This window comes from Nicotiana attenuata, chromosome 8, assembly GCF_001879085.1.
Source record: "Nicotiana attenuata strain UT chromosome 8, NIATTr2, whole genome shotgun sequence".
Classification (NCBI taxonomy): Eukaryota; Viridiplantae; Streptophyta; class Magnoliopsida; order Solanales; family Solanaceae; genus Nicotiana; species Nicotiana attenuata.
In genome coordinates this window covers 33,553,275-33,562,352 of record NC_031996.1, presented here as the reverse complement: position 1 = coordinate 33,562,352, position 9,078 = coordinate 33,553,275, and positions in this window count along the sequence as shown.

Below are 9,078 nucleotides of genomic sequence, written 5' to 3'. Positions count from 1 at the left end.
CATTCAATCTCAGCAATTGCGGCATGCTATCAACCTTTGATGAACTTGAAGTGAGGTTGGAACCCAATGAGATAGTATAAAATAATCATGGAAGGTTTGCAGATGTTCATAATGGGTTCTCCATGGATTTTGACTTGAGAAGTACCCAGATGCTAATGAAAGACAGAAAACAGGAGAAACGGGCGTTGTGCTACGATAACCTCCAAAGGTGCGCTTGGTCTTGACGGAGAGCCTAGTAAGGGTCCTTACGAGAAAGTAAGTGTTACAATGACACATAGAAGGATTTCTCATAGTTATCGAACAACTGTGGGGAAACTAGCACAATGAATTCACTAACTAAGGAACACAATTAACACATGTTGTGGAGGTGTAAAGAGAAAGTAAACATTTGTTATGAGCTGGACATGCTTCTGCTATATTAACTCCCAACTGCAATACACGACCACGTCACGGGCAACCACAATACTAGGAACAAAGTGAGCTACTTACTGCGGGATGTCTGAAGTGGACACGAAAGTTATACTAAGATGGCGACACAAGATCTTCCTATGACGGGGATGTGAGGATCTAAATTTTCAGAGAGACTTTATGCACACGGTGACCATTTTGATTGACATGCACTCATGTGATAGGTGTTAAGTTATGCTCTTATGTTACTAGACATTGAGAAGCTTTCATGATGATACTCGCAAGAGAGTAGGGTGATTGTTCAAACCATATAAGCCATATACACAAGTGAGTAAAAGAGTGAATCAACCAGGTTCTTCTAAGTGATCTAACTACTACTGTTTGCGGAATTAAAAGTACACAAAATAAAGAACACGGAGATTTTTACGTGGAAAACACCTGGCTCAAAAGGTGAAAAAAACCACGACCTACTACTCAGTAGGATTTTCCCAAACTTCCACTAAAATCACTGAGCCAAAACAGCATTTGCAAAAACTCTTTGTAAAACTAAGGATTAACTATAATCCCTTTATAGCACACAGCCTCAACTGTTGCGACAACTTCAAGTTAGCCTATAACTTGAATACTCAAAGTACCTATTACAATTGCTTCTATAAAAGCTGAAAGGTACAACTTTGAACCACCTACTACAATTGAACTAGAATAAGAAAAAACACAATGGAACATGTTCTTCTATCTTGTTCAAGTAGCTTCAGGAGTGCACACTTAAATCTCACATAAATTGCTTGCAAAATCGCCTTGCTCTTTTGCTCTCAATTTAGTTTAACTTCTGCGTATGTGCAATGCCTGTAAAAGAGAAAAATCACTGTTATTTAATGAGTTAGTAATTAGAGTTTGATTGAGACTCAATTGCTGATATTCCATCGAAGTTGAGTCCTTGAATAACACAAACTGCAACCCTATCTTTTATCCGGATTGTGTTCTCTTCTCATAAGGAGACTTTCTCTCCTTATCCCATATGCAACCTTTTCGATCAGTTCAGGAGATATTGCTGCTTGATCAATGGGACTTATCTCCTTCACGTGCATCTCACATGTATAGGTTGACAAACACTGTGCTTCACATGATGGACCTGGTCCATGACTGAGTTCATTTGTCATTCTTCAAAACTTCACCTGTTCTTGGGCCAACAAATTCCCCCTTTTTGATAATGACAAACTCTGTGCTTTTTACTGATCAAAGAACCTGTAAGAACTCAGCTTAACCATCAATACTTAACTTAGAAATTTTACTTATCATCAAGGACTAGGTTAATTAGGTTATAAATATCACTTAATTCAGAATAATGAGTAAAGCACAATATCTCTTCCCCCTTTTGGCATCATCAAAAAGTTGCATACACAGTGTGAATCCCAGAATTTAATAATTACTCATGGCCGCTGGGGCAACTGCAAGTGAAATCATTGTGCAATTATCAATAATCAACAAAAATATTTAAACTATCAAGATCAGAATCATCATTGAACAAGAGAAACAGTTGTCATTGATAGAGATATGCTTCCACAAACAGATTACAAAAAGAAAGAAAAACTTTCAAAACATGAGCAAAAAAAATAAATAGAAACATCCCTAATCTGGGTCACTGGGGTACTAGCCTGGTTCAGAAGACAAGTGCTAGGAGACCTAAGGCTTGGAGGAACTAGAGGGTTGAGATTGGAGAAGGTTCAGCATATTCTGAAGCATTCCATCACTCTTCTTCTTTTCTTTTGCTAGCTCAGTTCTAAGGCCATCTCTCTCAGTTTCCAATTCAGCCACACAAGCCTTGAGCCTAGCAATTTCATCATCCCTAGTTCCACATTCCTGAACCAAAGCCCTAACCTTGCTCTTAACACCAAAATGTTCCTTGCTTGATGCCATTTCCCATTTCTTCAAAGGCACATTCAACCTGTCCAGAACTGTAGTCAGTATGAACCTATATGGAGTGGCATGAGCCTTGGAGCCATTGATGACCCTGTCTAGCAATTTGACAATAAAAGCAGGCCAGTTGATTTGCATTCCTCTCACCAGGCACTCCATAAGAACCAGGTCCATGTAATTTGCAGTGTGTCTTCTCTCCTGTCTAGGCAATAGGCACTTGTTGACAAATTCAAACAAGACCTTGTGCTCAGGCCTCATTTCACTTTTCTGCACAAATCCGGCTTCAGGCACATCTCTAGAGTCATAGAACCTCCTAGTGATTTCAAGAGCAGTAGGGAGAGAATTCAGACATGGCCACCTTTGCCTTGTATAGTCATCATACCCTTCAGTAGGTATGTCCAGGATCTCACCCAGTTTGACTGCATCAAACTTCACTTTGACTCCTTTCACCAGGCTGGTGACTACTCCATCCTTCACAGCAGAATTGGCCATAAATTCAATCAGTTCATTCCTGGCCAGCCTCCCATCCATTTCAAGGACCATGTCCTTCCAACCTTGTGCAGCTAAAGCATCCACCAGTCTCCTCATCCCTGATCCTTCCAGGTCCTTCAACAGTCTACCTTTCAAGATTTTTCTCCTGCCAAAAATGGCAAACTTGTCCTGTTCCTTCTCAGATTCCTCTTCTTCTTCTTCTTCTTCTTCTTCTTCTTCTCCACTCCATTCATCATCTTCTTCAGTAATTTTCACCTGCTTTCCTTTCACTGCAGATCTTGTCCTCTTAGCTGATGAGGGTTCAGCAGACACAGGTACAGAAGAAGACTTCTTGGAAGAAGTCTTGGACTTTTTAGGTTTTGGTGTAGGAACCTCCACTGTTGTTCCCCTTTCTTGATGGACTAGTTCCATCGCCTCTTCTTCTGCAACCTTTCACTTTCCCTTCTCCATTTTCTTTTTCTTGATTTCTTCCAGAGCTTTTTGTAGGTCAGCTTCACTTTGTCTTACCCTGCTTCTTGTAGCTCTTCCCTTAGGCACTGAAGGGGCAGTAGATTTTGGGGATGAAGGTTTTCCTTTCTTGGTTGGCTTGGGTACATTTAGGGCTTTTTGTGAGGTAGCTTTGCGTTTCTTTGGGTCATAACTTGCCCTAACCCTTTTCAGAAGATCAGCCAGAGTTTCCTCAACAGATGAACCAGGTTCATCTCTTTGTTTGCTTAGATGAACCAACCCTTCAGCTGCTTCCCCAAAACCACTTCCCCCCGACTTTATGCCACTCTCTTCTGCACCCCCACATATAGCAAGAACTGCTCCTTTCCCTTTTCCCCTCTCTTCACCGCTTGCTCCCTCTCTCTCTTTTCCTTTCTTTTTACCTCCACTCCTAATCGATTCAGCCAACTTACATCTCTAATAGGTCCAACTAGAACAAACCTATTTTCTAAGTTTTCAACCACAGAAGAGCTTACCTCAGCAGGGGTTTCTTGAATTTTTTCAGTGTCAGAAGACCCATGTCCTTCACCTTCACTGGCAGATATAAAGGATTTGGAGTCAGAACTAGAGTCAGACTCTTGAGCTGGGCTTTCTTTCATCTGGCTAGCTTATCTCATTTAAAACTTTCCTTAGAGCTCCAGATGCTACGGTTTTTCTAGCCAACATTTTCTGCCTTCGAAACCTAGGTTTTGGGGATTCACTAGGAGGAGTAGATGAGGATGAATTTGAGGGTGATGGTGGTGGAGGAGTGCCAGGATGATCTTGTGGGTTAGACATGGTTGATTGTTTCTTGAGAGAATTTGGGAATTTCTGGAGAAGAGGAGCGATTAGAACTGGAGAAATATTTTTGACGGTTTTAGAATAATGAAGAAGATTAGAGATGTGGTGTGTATTTAAAGGCAATTAGACATTAATGCAGTAACGACAGCTTTTCAGGGGTCAATTAGAAGTCTAATCAAGGTGTAATTCCAGACCTTTAATGATTATTTGGCTTCCCTAGATATTAGGCAAAAATCACAATTTTAGAGTTCTAAATAGACGAAACTGGTTCAATGCCTCAACGGATAGAATTTTCTAGGAATTTGGAAAGTATATGACTTCTGCTCATGATTGAATTGTCAATCTTTCTAATTATGCAAAGTATTGAAAACATACCTGAACTTTCATATGAACTCATACTGATGAACCAGGCTCTTCATATAGAACTCTCTTGAACATGCCTCAAATGCCATAGTAGAAAAAACTTTGTAAGAGATCAGTGAGTCATATGTACACATGTCACAGGAGTATACTAATTAAAGTATGAAATTGAGTAAGAAGTAATCTAGATATTTACACAAAGTTAGAACTCCTAACCAATTTTTTTTTTCAATTTTTTTTCTTTTTCATTGTGCATTCTGAACTGGACTTGTTAGGTGATCTTAATCATCCCTAATTCCAACCTGTTCCTCTCAAAGTTTTCTTTACTCAGTGCTTTAGAGAAAATGTCAGCAATTTGCTTATCAGTTGCACAGAATTCTATGGAGATCAGTCCTTTCTCATAGTTATCTCTTAAGAAGTGGTGTCTAACATCTATGTGCTTAGTCCTCTTATGATGAGCAGGGTTCTTTGTCATACTTATAGTGTTATCACAGAATATTGGAATACAACCAACTTCAATACCAAAATCTACCAGCTGCTGTTTAATCCATAGCAATTGAGCACAACAAGAGGCAACAACAACATACTCAGCTTCAGCAGTAGATAAGGCCACTGAGTTTTTCTTTTTGGTAGCCCATGACACAAGACATGAACCAAGGAAGTGTGCCATACTTGAGGTGCTCTTCCTATCCACTAGAAAACCTGCATAATCAGCATCAGCATATCCTACTAGATTAAAATTGCTACCTTTGGGATACCAAAGACACAGATCAGTGGTGCCTTTCAAGTATCTTAGTATCCTTTTGACAGCAGTCAGGTGAGACTCTTTAGGATTTGCCTGAAAGCGAGCACAAAGCCCTACACTGAAAACAATGTCAGGTCTGCTAGCAGTAAGATACAGAAGTGAACCAATCATACCCCTATACAACTTTTGATCAACTGATGAACCAGGTTCATCAACATCTAATTTAGTAGCAGTTGCAATGGGTGTGTCTATTTCTTTTGATTCTTCCATTTTAAACTTTTTGATTAGCTCTTTTGCGTACTTCTACTGATGGATCATGGTTCCATTTGGACTCTGTTTGATTTTTAAGCCTAAGAAGAAGTTAAGCTCACCCATCATGCTCATTTCAAACTCACTCCCCATTAATTTTGCAAAGTCCTTACTTAGCTTATCAGTAGTGGCCCCAAAGATTATGTCATCGACATATATTTGTACAACAAGGAGATCCTTACCTTTTTCCCTTAAGAATAAGGTACTATCAATTTTACCTCTTTTGTAACCATGCTCCAGCAGGAATTTGGACAATCTTTCATACTATGCTCTTGGGGCCTGCTTGAGTCCATAGAGAGCCTTGTCTAACTTGTACACATGCTCAGGATATTCCTTGCTCTCAAACTCTGGAGGTTGTTTTACAAACACTTCTTCTTTTAGGTAGCCATTCAGGAAAGCACTTTTGACATCCATTTGATGAAGAGTGAATTCCATGGGTGCTGCAAAGGCTATGAGGAGTCTGATTGCCTCTGTCACACCTCCTTTTTATTTACTACACCCCGCAAAGGGTGTATAGGAGTTTTTCCACTTAAAGGACAATCGGAACGGGATTTATTATTAAAATTCAGAGTCGCCACTTGGGAGATTAATGGTGTCCCAAGTTACCGGTTGAATCCCGAACCGAGGAAATTATGACTCTGTTAACAGTCAGCGAACCAGAAATCCGAGTAAGGAATTCTGTTAACCCGGGAGAAGGTGTTAGGCATTCCCGGGTTCCGTGGTTCTAGCACGGTCGCTCAACTGTCATATTTGGCTTATTTGTTTGATTTTAGTACATGTTTTAATCTATGTGCCTTTTAACTTTGAAACGCTTTTATTATTATTATTTTTAGAGAATTGCAACGTCGTGAAAATGTGTCTCGAACCACGTTGCAGCAGTGCACCCGTGATTTTTGATACATTTCAACTTCGTTGAGATTTGGATTTTGGGTCACATAAATGTGCACCCGAGTTTAAGAAGGTAAATTATTAATAGCGCACCTAAAGTGACTAGCGCGTGATTATCTTTGGGGAGGGCCGTGAAATTCGCTAGATGGCCCGTCCCGAATTCTAAGTTCTTTAATGTAACCATTTATCGAGGGCCCTGCAATTTTGCATTGTATTTGGCGAGGCGAGGCTCGTTTATTATTTAAGGGCTAGTCCTGAAGTAAACTACGACTTTTCATTTATTTATCTCTAATAACACAAGAAAAGGTCCTAATTAGTCAATAGACACAAACGGACAAAATTCCCAACAGACACAGGCGTTGGGCCTGATATTAGCCCAGATCGGACAAGCATATCAGGCTGCGTTGGGATGATCAAAAATCGAATCCCTGGAGCTGGCAAGCCACTGATTTGCTCAAACCTTTGCCCACCGAAATTATTCCGAACTCTTATGAGTGCATTCAATGACTGACAATAAAGTAAGCAATGTATTCTTATTCAAGTTAACAGAGTATTGATTACAAGTTACGAGCCTAAATTCATACTTTGATCATATCTAATTATCAAACAACCAACAATGTATTCTTATTCAACTAATTACCTCACTACTGACCCAGAATTGCCAACGCTTGCTTTAAAACAGTGTACTCAGGGAAACACAGGTTTTGACATTGAAAATTAACCTGCTTATATTAACTATTGCATTACAAAGTGGTTATGGAAAAAAGTTTAAACTATTCTGACTTTCAAACTTTAACAGAAAAATGCGAAACAAGTCTAACTACAGCTTATAACACAAATTAACAGTCCAAACAGTCCAATTAAGTACAAATCACACAGTCCGAGTTTCATTGAATATAGATCTAATTAGACTACATTATACAGTTTATATATACACCATCGCTATCTAATTTAGCTACAGATGCATCTTCCAGCAACAAATGCTTGAATACTTCCATTTCATGTTCAATCTCGAAGCTACATCAACTTTGATTCAAATGTGTACCTGGGATTAAAATGCAAAATGAAGGAGAAATGGAGCTCAGTGAGGCAGTGATGAACAACAGCCCGGACTCAAAACAATGAATCAACTTCGGCTCCTAAATCCAACACAGCAAACCCAAGGAACAGACAGCACCAGATCCAAACACAAAAAACACATGAAATCCAAACACAAATGAACCAAGATGTGCTCAAAACCAACACAGAAAAAGAACTCCCTAAACTCAGACCAAAACCCAATCTGATGATATTCAGGCCATTTATACTCTTCAAGCGAGCTGGAAATCTTCATCTAGCTAAAAATCTAACTTCAAACTCTAAGAGAAATTCCAGTAGAACAGGACTTTTATAGAATTTTCTACTGTTTTTTGTGTTTTTCTGTTTGAGGAAGTTAAAATCTGAAGGTATCTGATCTAAAATTTTTAGTTTTCAAATCTGGAACTTAATGAATATTTTTGGGGAAATTTTTAGGTTCGAAAACTTGTTTAGAATGCTCTTTTGGGGGTTTAGATGACTGCCCAAAAAACTCCCTTTAATAAGGCAATGGGCATGCCTTTTATAGGCAAAACTTAAGGCTCTATCAGATTTTTCCTTTACACTTCTAGTCCTCTTTTATTTTCAGTGTTTACCGCTTTATTTTTCTGACTTGTTACACAAGTAACTACACATATTCTATTGAAATCTATACTGTAGTTCCATCCTAGAAGGTTTTATACTTTATTACAATCCCTATTCTATCCTTACCCCCCTCAAAAATTATAAATCTAATAAAACTTAACCCTTTCCACATGCCTAAACTACCCTTAAAAACCTCCTGAAATTACTAGACTTGTCCCAACTTTGTTAGCTAATTGATCAAATTATCTTGCAAATTAAAACAGCTAGAACCAAACTAAACAATTCTTAAATCAAACTAATTACTGAATCTCAAATTACCAATTATCATTAACAATCAACCAACTAATCAATTAACAATAGTAAAATCAGTACGAAACTAGAAAATCCAAACAAATAGAAACTAATCAAATTCAGAATTCTAGACATTGAACCGTAAACTACGGATTAACAAAGAAAATAGCCTAAGAGAAATCACACATAACAAAAAAAAGATATCATGCTACTGAACCCTTCAACAGAACAGAACAAGATCGTTGATTCAAAATTGCAGACAAAACCTAAATTAATTCTTGAAACTTATAACAGAGTGAAAAGAATTATTGAAACTAGTCATGAAGCAACACAAAAAAATTAAAAAAAACTTATGATATAATTTCTACAGTCATGCCACTGAAACTAAACCTAATTGCTAAAGAAATCAGAACTAATAAAGCACACGAGAAGGGCAACTGACGACTAAACATATGAGCAAACAACAAAGAAAGGACACCGCTGTGAGAAAAACTTATCTAGGGTCCGCCGAAAAATTTTGGAATTGAAATTCGAACCATTCCGGTCACATTTGAATCGAACATTCATGGGGATCTGTAGGGGAAGACCAAGCGGTCCTTATGGTGTTAATCTGGGCTCGATCGGGCTACTTTGAACTTTGCCGGAAAACTTCAATCCAAATTCGAGATGTTCTGGTCAGATTCAGGGGCGGGGCTTAGGGGGTTTGAAAGAGGAGGGAAGGTGTGGTTGAGTGGTGTTAATTT